Genomic DNA, 13225 nt, shown 5'->3' on the forward strand with positions numbered 1-13225 from the left:
CAGCTAAGCAATCACGGCATTCTCAGCTCGGCCCGTGCACAAGCAGTTGACAGTTTCGGTGCATGCATTTATTGTTGGCAATGTGCGTGAGCTCGCTGTACTGCCAAATGTGTCATTGCATAGTGGTTACCGTCTAGCCAGGACAAGTATCACAAGTTCCAGCTCGGCTGAGTCGTGTGCAGAAAAGATATATTCGCCCACATGGACCAACATGCAAAATGTGTTTCAAATTTTCTGCCTGATTTGAGCAAAATATAGCCCTTCTTTAACTGTCGGTTCTATGCTTGTTGATGGATTCAGTACATTGTTGCTACGTACTTCCTTCTAAATCTTGGTATGAGCAGATTTCTGGGAATGTTGTAGAGCAAAAGCAAGAGGTGCTCCAGTGGTAAATCAATAGGGTAAGAATTTCTCATGGAGAAAAGACAGATATTCAATAATCCTAGAGCTTTGCTATTACTTTGCTGGATGGATACAGACAAGAAAAAGGAGGCTGGTTATGACAGGATGATAATGTCAAGGCTAATGATGATGATGATGACAATGATTGTAGTGTTTCTGGTAGCTGCAGTAAAATTTTTGTGGGGCTGTTAAAAAGAAATAGTAAAAGCAGCAAGCTTCTTTTCAACAGCTCAAAACAGTGTTCTTTCATTTGCAGCAAACTGGACAAGTGAAATAATAATTTGTCATGCTCTTTCTGGAATAAGAGCCAATGTTATGCATAATTAGAAAGAGGAAGGTAATTGCAACAATGTCCTCATGCAGCAGATATCAATTTTTCCCTGAATATTTGCCTATTTTATCAATAGTCTAGAGAAATTAAAAAACAAGAGAGGTGGCATCCTGGTCTAGTTGCCGTGCACTGGTGCTGCATTGCTCTCGTACAATCTGTGGAAAGGAGAGAAAGATACAAAAATCAGGTCTTTAGTGCTATATCAAGTCATCAATCAACTACCACAGTATCTTAAAATGATGATGAATAATTACACAATTGATCAGTCTTCAAAAGAAACCAATGGGAAATAAGGTGCTATGTGTATTTAAAGGCCAGGGAATTAAAGGCCAGCTTTAAAGTCTGAAAAGAAAGAGTACAAATTATATCAAAGCATGATAAAGAAAATTTGATCAAAATCAGAATCAAAAAATCAAAATCAAGCAACACATGATCAAAATCAGATGAAAATAATAATAGGGAAGATATGGAATTGTGATGTTTTGCTAATTTGGGCAAATCAATTCTCAAACAGTTGATACATGTGTGAATATGCAAATAAGTGCGCTGATGATGTCACCTCCTAACAATTTCATATTGATTGCGTACTTAAAAAGTAACATTTTTTCTGCAATAATAGTGTAAAATATGTGTTATATGTTATTCTAGGCTGAACAACTTCAAAATAATGATCAAGCAGGTATAAACCTGTTCCTACTGCAATTCTTCATCCCCCCAAACAAGATTCTTTCACATTCTAAATCAAACCTATGACGCTTTTATCAACATAAATACATCTACAGTAAAAGAGCACGGAGGCTATTGTCCTGTAAGTTTTCCACTTTACAAGATACACTGAATTTATGTTGCCATGCATTTATGCCATTCTCCAGAAAGACAATAAAACACATTAATAAAACAAAACCGACAAAACAATACCACAACAAAATCATACAGTGTACCAAGCAAAAACATGAAACCAAAAGACATCACAACTTAATTACACACACACTCACAGATACACACTCACAAATCCAACAACCACGCAATGATGTCTAAACTCTAGACTACCCATTTGAGGAGAGCGCGATCTCCCTGAGTCGAGCTTGCTTGTTACTTTGAATGGCCAGCATTTCTGAATGGGCGGCAATTACACGAGTCCAGACAATACGGGGCAGAGCACCCAGACCCTCTTCTGCTTTCTGCATCCTTCGGGAGGACAGAGACAAAGAAGGAGGGATGGATAGAGTGGTGGTGGTAGTGATGATGATGAGTTCAAACCCCCGCATTGCCGTGGCAACCTAACCCAATTGGACCTGCTCGTGATTTAATTAAGTCTGGCACACGGGTCGAGAGCGGGGGGCCCCGCGCGGCCGTGGGCAGCCGCCGCCGCTACCTTTAGCCATTGACACACCACGAAGGCTTACTATCAGAGGGAGGGAAGAATGAATGAGTGTGTATTTCATTAAAGGTGTCCAGGTGATGGGGAGGGAGTAGAATGAGGAGGAGGAGGAGGAGGAGGAGGGGGGGGGGGGGATGGGGGAGGAAACAAACATTTGTAGAAAGCGTTTCCATTGACTACCAGATAAAACGCTTTTGCTGGCTCGTAATGCGAATAGCACGGCAGACTCCATCCCCCCCCCCCCCAACCCCACCATCCCCCGGTTTGATGACTGCATTGATCTTATCACCATTTCTCGCCCTCTTCATGCCTTCCCAGAGTATTCAATATTCAATCACCCTCCCGTGAGACCGAAATCCAACTGTTACAAAGGATATGGCATCGCGTTCGAAATCACCTCAAAATATTCATGGACACTCGACCCATGCAATGCGGTATTCAGTCACACGAAAACAAAAACAAAAAGAAAGGAAAGGAAAAGAAAAGAAGGAGCAAGGACCATCCCAGTCACCTTCATAAATCCTGGCCCCTTGCTTTGAATTTCGCTCAACTGAACATTGTCATCTCAATACAGGGATTTATTTTATCGTCTGACACTGAAGTAGGTTTCAGAGGAAATGCGCAATCCATGTAATATTCATACACATGAATTCTCTGAACCTGGTCTCATATTCAAAGACCTATTCAAGCAAAGACCTGAATTAATTCAAATTGCTTTCTCATCATTATCACCGATGAATTGACACTATAATCATATCATTTCAAAGTATTATTTCTGCTATTTAGCTATTAACTCTAATGAATTAAAGCAAACATTTGTCTACAAATTCAAAATTGACCTCCAACTTTTTTTTTTTAATACGCACAGGTATGACAACCTTAAAACAGTTTTGCAGTAACACGACTGATGAAAAGGCATATTTTTTGTTAAAAAACAGTATTTTTACCTTTCTCGAAATAGACATGACCAGTAATCTTTGGGATTACAGTACAAATTCTCCTAGAAACCTGCAATATTTGGGGCAAAATCAGCTACAAAATACTGCTAAAGAGTAGCGGTCAACATCTCTGTACACGGTATAGTTGTATGAGTTTGAGTGTGTGACAAGGAGAATTCCAATGTGTATCTGCCTGTATTTTTCTTTAAATATTTAGTCTAAGTCAAGACAAAACAAAGTAAAAACAAAACATGAAAACAGAGAGAATAACTTGTGGCTCAGTGCTTGACAGTTAATGGCATCTCTGTAATTCTAATTTAGGGAGGCTAGTTTAATACATTCTCTTATTGGGACATAAACAAATATGATTTCTTTCCCTCCTTTTAAATTTCTTTCTTTTTTTCAGAGAGCCTCCTGCAGGTAATATTAATCAGGGAGACTTTGCATATGATCTCTGAGTTGTGCAGTTTCTGCACTGTTCCAGTGCTGCAGTGTTGTATGAAAACAGGTGGCTGATAAGTTATATCATGCAACATCCCCACATACAGCACCAAAAACACTATGGCACCAGCCACTCACACAGCACCAACCACTGATACGGCACCAACCATACATACCTCACCATTCATGCAACACAACAGCACAGCTGATTGAAGAAATATTAGGATACAACTGTATGACATAGACATACAGTTGTATGGGATGGGATACAACTGTATGACAAGGTACATTTTTGAGACTGCAACAGACTTGTAAGCATTGTGAGGAGGGTGTACATGTATGTACAAAGCAACTAGTATTGTGTGTGTGTGTCAGTCAGTCTGTCTGTTTGCATTTGTGCATGTGCATGTCTTTCCATGTATGTGAGTGTGTAAGTGCGTGGGATGTGTGTGCATGTATATGTGTGTTCCCTTATATTTGTTACCTTCTGTTTATATGTGTATGTCTCTTTTCCTTTTTACATACAAAATTCTTTCATTTTCATACATAATATTGACAATGTGAAATTTATGTTGTTAAAATAAAATTTGTGTTATTTTGTCATGAAGTAATTTGATATTATTTATGTAAATATGAAAAATAAAGAAAGATAAAAGATTGACAAAAACACAACAACAAAAAATGTGTGTGAGAGAGAGAGAAAAGAGAAAGAGGAGGAGGATAACAGACCAAGGTCATGCAGTGCACTCCCATTATGATGAAAAACAGGTTACAATGAAACTCTCATTATAAAGCCACCAAGTGAAATTTCACTACCAAAATGATTGCCAACCAGGTATATACCTAGTTGTACCTTTCACTGCTTGGCTATAAGAAATTTCAATATAAACAAAACTGTCAGTCCCAAGGACTTCGTTAAACACTTTGTTATGTATCCAACTTTTGAGAAGGTGTCAGGTTGACATGCTATTTAACCCGTCGAGGATGGACTGATTTTGCTACAACACGCATTTCCCATAGACACCTGCCCGAGTATACTTGGGACTCGTGCTCAACGGGTTAAAAGTAGGAATTACCTTTTCCATTGCTAGGTGGATTTCAGCCAAACTGTTCGAAGATTTCTCTTTGGTAGACTCATTTCATGCGAACAGATCGACGAGGGGAGAGAGCAAAACTGACGCGGCGATCGTATCTGCCTCCACTTCAACATCTGGCATGCATCAAACTGCAGAGGGCGCTCTCACAAGACTCTGTGCAAGGGGGTCTCTTGTTTGGACATCTGTTTATTAAATGTGTGTGGTGGGGGGGGGGGGGGGGGGCAGGAGGGATTTAAAAAAAGATGTACAAAGAGAGAGATCATTAACTCACTGCATATAAAGGTACATTGTAAGTGCAAGTTTAAAGCTGCCAGAGAATGCACAGATCTGACTAGTCACAATTTTAGCTCTGATAGAAATTCAGTGCAATATACAATTGTATGTCATCCATTTATGTGACCAATAAAAATACTTGTTGAGTGAACTTGGATAGGTTCAGGTAGAATATGTTTATGAACCACTTGTGCGGTTGCCGAGTCTCTAATTTTTATTCATTCAAAATATGGATGCAGATTATTGAAAGGCAAGGACTGAGTCTGCTACAAATTCATGCATTTCCTATAGACACCTGCCCAAGTATACTTGTGGCTCATCCTCAACGGGTTAGTGTTATATATCATCATTGTACTCTGACTCTCTCTCTCTCTCTCTCTCAAATGTTTTTGTGATGTCTAGACTCATGCACAACAACAGAAGCCATAATGAATTGTTAATTTAGTATTTAGTAACCTGAATGGTACAAGGTTAAACTCGTAAAAATGGGAGTTATCAGATCACCCTTGAACTTGGTATACTCATGGTACATTCTATGACCGCTTTAAAGGTTCTCACATACATTGTAGGGATTTTAAATCTAGGCTTTTACGTTTGTTATGGATAGAAAATGAATATCAGTCAGAAAAGAAAGGTGAGTCTGCAAAAATTTCATGAAACCCTGGATACTGCTAAATTATGAATGTTGATGTTTCAAAAAAAAAACATATTCAGATAAAGGAAAGATTGTCATCTTAGAAAAACACACTATATATTACAAAACAACAAAGTGAATGTCCACATTGAATATCACACACTCAAAAACGCACACTCACAAACACACACACACACACGCACACACACACACACTCCTATTAGGACATCGATCTGTGCAAATTTTATGGGTTTTGTGATGAACGGCCACAAAATGTAGATTTGAAAACTAGTGCATCATTTTTAATACAAATTATTGTGACATTCAAAATGTGATATTTCAGTTTCTCTACACTGTACAAATAAAAAACCCAGATTTGAAAAATATTTGGGACTTTTGCCACTGTACAACAATGTAAAAGCAGCACCACCCATTGCACAGAACAATGGGTATGATATAACAGCAATTTAGTAACATAATGTTGTGTGCTGTTCCTCCTTGGCATTTAGAAAGTCATTTCCCTTAACCCTTCACATGCCATGCTTATTTCCTTACCATAAGTTTGTGTACGTGCAATTTGTGCATACTTGACTCTTTGGCATAGATAGGGTTAAAGGGATGGTGAAGCATTGGTGGAGATAAGGATTGGGCTTTTAACTTTTTTGCGAGATATCAAGAAAACACTTGTGAAATAGTACAGAGCATACTATTCTAGGGGGAATTCAAAGTTTATTTGATAAAAATTGGTTTTGGAATGGTAGCTGAGATATCCTTTAAAAAAAGTAGAACAAAATGATCGCAGCAAAAGGTGGGTGCCACTTTTTATTAGGGTTGCTCTGTTTTGGGTACCTCAGCCATTTCAAAACTAATTTTCATCAAATAAATGTTGATTTCCACTTGGAATTACATGCTTTTTCACATTTCATGAGAGGTTTCTCATTATCCCACCTCAAAATGTTAGAAACCTGAAGTTAGGTCTCAACCAAAACTATACCCTTTAAACCAGAATTGAATAAAAATGCTTCATATCTGCAATACATGAGTACCAGAGTTTATTTGACTTGACTGACCAAAAAATGCTGTAAAATTCAGCATGCAAGAAAGTCAGATTCATATCATTTAAATAAACACAAAGAACCCTTTTTTGCATCAAATGATTGGACTACCTTGCAAATGGTGAGAGAAATCAGAATTTGATACAATTTTCTGTTTGAATACTTATTCCATTAGTTTGTTACAAATTGCATTTCTCTACATTGTACAAGGGGTAGTATCACATTGTTGCCAACTTGATGAATCCCTTCAAGTTGTCACAATGAAGAGGTAGTTAGTGGAAGTACTGTAGTTCTAACAAACTAATTATGCTATATCTCTCCAATAATGAAATTAATCATCATATATTCTTAATTTATGAAAAAAAAAACATAAATCAAAACCAAGTTATATTAACATATCTTACAGTAACAAGAAGCACTTGCTTTTAAAACGACACTTTGAGACTTATCAATCAACTGATATTTGATGATGGTCAGTAATGAGACATTGCAATACTGAGACCTCAAACAATCTATTGCAATGCAAATGGCCATGCTGGTGACATCCACATCACAAGTTATACAATGTAAACTCCCTTCTTCTTTTTTTTTTTTGATACCAGATTATTATATCCAATAGACTTTGCACAGGGGCAATCAGTATCCTACAGGCAGTGGTTAGACCAGATCATCCAACACAAATGTAGAAACCAATCTAGCACTGCACAAAATTCCTATCCAGACTCTGAACACAAATTCTATTAAATCACTTACAGTAGGGCCTATTTTAAGTATTCACTCAATTGTTACAACCTGGTATTTAAAAAAAAAATAGCTTGAAAGAAATTGCAACCAAAAAAAAAAAAAATGAGTTGATACAAAAATGCTATAATATCAGTCCTCTTCATACCATCACCACCACCACCACCACAAAAAAGAGTGGATTGTATAAATGTATTAAAAAACAAAAGAAACCAAATAAAGAAAAAAAAAACAGGAGAAGGGGAGAGATAAATAGAGGGGAAATGAGTTGGCACTTCTTTAAATATGCCAACCGGAAGGCATTAGACGTCCAGGTACCAACAGCTGTGCTTTTCCCAACTTAATATCTACCAGCATTTGTGTTTAATGCATGGAGAGGAAACAACTGGTGTCTGTCTGATGTTTTTTTTCTTTTTCTTTTTCTTTTTCTTCTTGCACGAGTGCCGGGTACACGTGTCGACTCAACGCCGGGTTCAGCAAATGAGAACAGTCTGCACGAGACTTCCTAACCCTTCCTGTACTGGGGATTTTGGACAGTGTGTACATTGTACGATGCTATGGGGTCCCCTGTGTAAATGGGCACTCAAAGCACTAGTGAGGGGTTAAAGAGCGTTCCGGCTAATACCAGCTCTGATGTAATCCGTCATCCATCCAGTCCAGTGGGGAAATTTTGCTGGCTGGAGAATTTGTCATCTGGTCGTTGAATTGACACCTCTAAATTTGGCTGCATATATGTCTTATACGTATATCAGTTGGAGACTGATCAAATGGGACTGATTACTGTCATTTGATATGCATAAAATCAGAAATGTATCCCCCAAAATGAAAGGAAACAATAGGTCCTTCACTAGGAATAGCAGGGCCCTGTTTTATCAAAAGATAAAATCGATTCTAAATTTCCTTAACACACAGGCTGCCATAGACTTATCATAGAAATCAACTTTATAATCAATTTTAACTAAAAAAACAGGGCCAAGATGGGTTAAAGGTATTAAAGGCAATATCAAGAAAGCTCTTTGAATGTACATGCTGAGTCTCATGCCGACTATTGTCAGATACTGAACCCAGCATTGAGTCAATATGTGCACCTGTGACATCTTGAAAAACATCATTGAAAGACATTCAGTTCTTGAAGGCTGCTGCAGAAATTTTTGTGCTGTCAGATTATTTACTTTCTTGTTTAAATGCAACTCAATTTATAATGCAGCCTGTCATGTGAAAATATCATACTGATTTCCCTGGGGCAGATTATTTTCACTATTGATGATCACTCAATTTTTAATTGCAAACATCACATTTTTTCAGGTCTCTTTTCTCGTGGAACAATATAAATATCCGAGAAGACTTTGAAAAAACCTGTAAATTACATCTTAAATAACAAACACAAAGATTGTAAACATCACAAGAGTGTGTCAGGGAAATCATCCCATGAGACCATTGCACATATTCATTGCACTCAACACAGAGATGACTATTGCAATGAAAAAAAATAATACTCAGGGATTGATTAAACTTGCATCCGTAGAATTAAAATACCAACAATGGAAGTGACATGTATACAAATTGTTTTTCTGGCTATTTACATATTTTGGTATACACTGTAAAGAGTATGGATACTTTTCATTTAAATCAAACCACATTATATTTTTGGATCAGCGCTAGTTTGAATCCCATACAGACTATTTTACATTGGGAATGTGTGACTGCCTATCAGAATTTATACACTGAATTTGAAAAGTGATGATTTCCTTTTATTTTTTTACGTTACATCTTGCTGGTCATTGATGCTTTGATATTGTAAGTTGCACTGCATACAGAACCAATTCTGTGCACCTACGCTCTGCAGTACTGCCATGTTACACGCACATTTTGTCCTAAAACTACAAATGAAGGAGGTAAGGTCGCAAACTGTATGGACATCTAAAGCTCTTTTCCGACAGAGTGGTGGCACTCTGGCATATTACATTATGACAGGCCGTGGCAATCCAGATACAAACATGATATTTCTCAGCTCCAGATCCGTAATCTTCCCTCCTGCCTTTGAGTGGAAGGTTTGGGTGGAAGGAGGGACGGCAGTAAAGTTGAAGGAATACAAGATTCAGTGTTGGTAGCCTTTTCACAAGCAGGTATCCATTTTAGTTTCTAAAACTATGCACAATTGCAGGAGATGGCATCTCAAGCAATCATTACAATGTAAATTTCCCATCAGATGCCTTCTATGGCAGTAAGCGTCATTGCTTTTACAGGTAATCTTTGTGATTCCACTTTACAGTATATACTTGTACCTTAAGTAACATACTTAAATATATCCCATGTTGACATTTAAATTTGCAGTGTCTTCAATCACAAACAACAGAGCAGTCAGCTGTTTATCATTGAGTTGCAATATGAATCTTCAGTTTCAGTGCAAATGCCCGGGCCATATGATGTAAGGCTAATATCTTAAAAGGGAAAATGGCTAGAATTGATTTGAATTAAAGAACTGATGGAAATGAAATGCAATGTGAATCTTGTAATTGCCAACTTCAGCACATAGATATCGAAATTTCAACTCAAACAAGAGATAGAATGACATTGTATGCATAATTTTCAAGCTTCTTTAGCTCTACTATACTGTAATTTTACCACAAGAAGAATTTGCGGCATAAAACTTCATGAATTTCTTTGGCATGAGACTTTTTTGCAAATTGCCACTGGCATTCGAGGCATCATGGTAGACAAAACTTTCACATGCATTTTACTTATTGTAAATCTTGGCTCCTTATGAAATTTGTAAAAATTTCATGCATGTAAACAATTTTGGTTTAACAGTAGATTTGAATAAAAAATGAATAAATAAATGGTAAGACTACCATGATGTGTTATGAAAATTAAATAGCAAGTAGCATGTAAGTTCTGTGAGGATTAAACAACAGAATGCAAACACACATACACACACACACAAACGAAAACAAAGGGTTACCCACAGGTTTGTATTGACATAAACTGCATTTTAACATTGTGATTTTGACACTGCGGTAATTAATTTCTACCCAAGGCCATAAAATAGGTACAAATTACAATCACGTACTGATTGAAAAATGAAAAATTATCTTACAGATCATGTGAAGGGGAAAAATTCTATTCATGAATTCAAGTAAACTAGTCTACTCTGCTGTTTCACAGGGTAGTATGAAATACATAATGTTTGCTCACTGAAATATTTTGAATGGCAGACAGGTGAATTCATAACTTCAAGTTATGTCCTGAAAAAAAAAAAATATCTAACAGCACATATATCCATCATTTTCACATCTTTCTCTTTATGTTTCTATTATTTCCTTCCTTGTTAGATAGGAAGTATTGTCACTTTTTTAATGTCTAAGTTGTTTTTTTTTATTTGCTAGTTTGTACTAAATTGAACATCTTTTTGTCAGTACTCACATATTTACAATTTATGCTGAGGCAGTGGTTCACTTTCAAATAATAACCTAAACTACCACGTAAACCACTTCACACAATGTAATTAATCTCACACAGTATAGATTTTGCAATTTGAAAGAAAATCCATAAATATGATACAGTAAGAGTGTACTACATGTAGTTTATTCAGCAACATTGCATAGTTGTTTTTAAAGTAATTATCTGAAGTACAATATATATTGAAGTAGTACATTGAACAAAAAAGATATAAAGATGTGTATTCAACACTTTATTGACATGTGTTGAGAGAAACAATGCCAATTAGAAAATTAAATATCAGATGAGAGTAATGAGACTATCTATACACTTCACAAATACGTTACTCTCATTAAATCCTATTGGCAGTTTCAAATTTTGGCAGGTGCCCTGATAAGATATGTTTATTGGCAGTAAATGTTTGGCTCTTCTAAATTTTAATCTCATTAAAAGATATCTTCACAGGCAAACAATCTGACTTAATGTACCTTCAAAACCTAGGAGTAAACATTGTAAAAACACTGCCTCTGCAACAGGTGTAAATGTTTTCTTGCTTATCAAGGAAGGCATGACACAAGTAGTAGCAGTCACACAAAATACACGCTGCACGTGAGAACTAAAGCACATGTGCGGGGATAAAATGAAATGCCAATAAATGGCACTTCATCAATCACAATATAATCTATATGGGCTCACTTTTGTGCGTGTATGTGTGTGGGTGTGTCTTTGTTTGTTTGTTTGTCCTTTTTTTTGCCAGTGAAAATGGCCTCAATATATTCAACTCATCTCTTTCTCTTATGCAAGTAACTTTAAATACTATTTGGCATCCAGGTCAGGCATGTTTCAGTCAAGATTTCTACATAATAATGTATTCTACAAATTCTTCATACAAGTATAGATGATCTTTGAAGACTTACACTTTTTGTTAAATTTGCTGTATGATATCCTCATGGTTGCAAGTTGGAAAATACACTTTTATGCAATTGCAGCTGAATTCACTGCACAAGTAAAATGTCCTGCCAAAATTTCTAGCCTTACTTCATACAATTTTATTTTTCTTGATTTTTTTAATTTTATGATAAGGTACTGGCACAAGGATGCATGCACTATATACTCCCTGCAAAGTGTACATTTTCAGAGGAATGGAAGAATGTCAACTAAAAAATTATACCAAATAAACCTTCATGTCAAATAAAAATTCATAGGGAATGCTGAAAAATGCATTACCCTCTACTTTTACTAAATTTTACCTGTGTGCATTGTGACCTTAATGGTCATAATCTCTCTATTAATGATAGTCTGGGGCAAATATTATTCTTGAAGCGTGAAAATTCTGTCTTTTGGCCCATTGAAGACTAGTCCCAGGTAAATTTGGGCAGGCGTCTAAGGAATGTGCACACTATAGCAAAATCCCTTCATCTTCATCAGGGTAAAATGTTCTTTGGCACAAAAAAACAAACAAACAAACAAACAAACCAAAAATAGAAAACACAAAGAGAATAAGTCAATCTCTGATTCATACAATCATTACAGGATGAGAAAGAACTTCAACTATTAAAAGAGAAAAACAATTTCCATTGCCCTTTGTGAGGTACTGCTAACACAAAGAAATTTGCATGAGAGTCCAGATATTTACCTCAACATCAGATTGAATGACAGAGCTCTGTAAAAGGTATAGCCCAGCAGTTGGGGGGGGGGGGAGTACAAACTGTGAAAAATCAAAAAAGAAAATGCTTTTCTCTCACCCACACACACAATTATGATGTGTACAATTATTGTATTCCTCAAAACTTGGCACCAAAATGGGGCTGATGACAGCAGTATAGTGCAGCAGGCCCTGTGTTATCAAAACATTGTAAATTCCCTTTCCACATGGGCTGCCATGACAGAAATCAACTATATAATCAGTCATAACTCTTCATAAAACAGGGCCCAGGTGAATCAATATCCATAGAAAGATTGTACAATGTCATAGACTTTATCTGTCTTTGACCAAAAAAAAAACCCAAAAAAAAAAAAGATTCTAGAATAAAGGAATTTTTCAAGACTAGGCTATTTTCATATCTTCATTAGAGAACATGTGGCACTCACATAAATTTTGATATAAATTTAATACATATTTTGGAGAATTCAGACAAAATTTGCATTTAGTGGTACTTATAGTTAAAATAATCCTAAATTTCATAACAATCAAAACAAAACAGTTGCAAAGTGGTATTCTACATCACCCACTCACACAATCAAATTTGCTTATTAATGATAAACTCACTTGAACGCTTGGTAGAAATTGATGTTCTCTCAACACCTGCAAATTAAAGGGTCTGTTCAGATGCTGTTCATGACATTGCTCACTACAACTCTGTGACTCATTACACACAGGTGTATGTTATTTTTCATACAATATGCGCATCAATACAGAAATGTGTTATGAACTGGCATATTCATGGGAAGTCAGATATATACAAGATAACATTTGATTGTTGCATCCCCTGCA

The 13225-nt window shown here is 36.4% G+C and overlaps 1 long non-coding RNA gene across 1 annotated transcript in view; it reads right to left on the minus strand.

Annotated features, from left to right (window-relative positions):
• Positions 1-408: 408 nt before the first annotated feature.
• Positions 409-13225, minus strand: part of LOC139725507 (uncharacterized) — a 71106-nt gene continuing 58289 nt past the window's right edge. Inside the window, exons 3-4 of the long non-coding RNA XR_011710554.1 lie at positions 4570-4772; positions 409-888 (exon numbers count right to left, since the gene is read on the minus strand). This is a non-coding gene — a long non-coding RNA (uncharacterized lncRNA). The remainder of the gene's footprint in view (positions 889-4569; positions 4773-13225) is intronic.

Source organism: Diadema antillarum, unplaced genomic scaffold (genome assembly GCF_040938485.1).
Source record: "Diadema antillarum isolate AM-2024a unplaced genomic scaffold, OU_Dant_1.0 seq00000048_RagTag, whole genome shotgun sequence".
Classification (NCBI taxonomy): Eukaryota; Metazoa; Echinodermata; class Echinoidea; order Diadematoida; family Diadematidae; genus Diadema; species Diadema antillarum.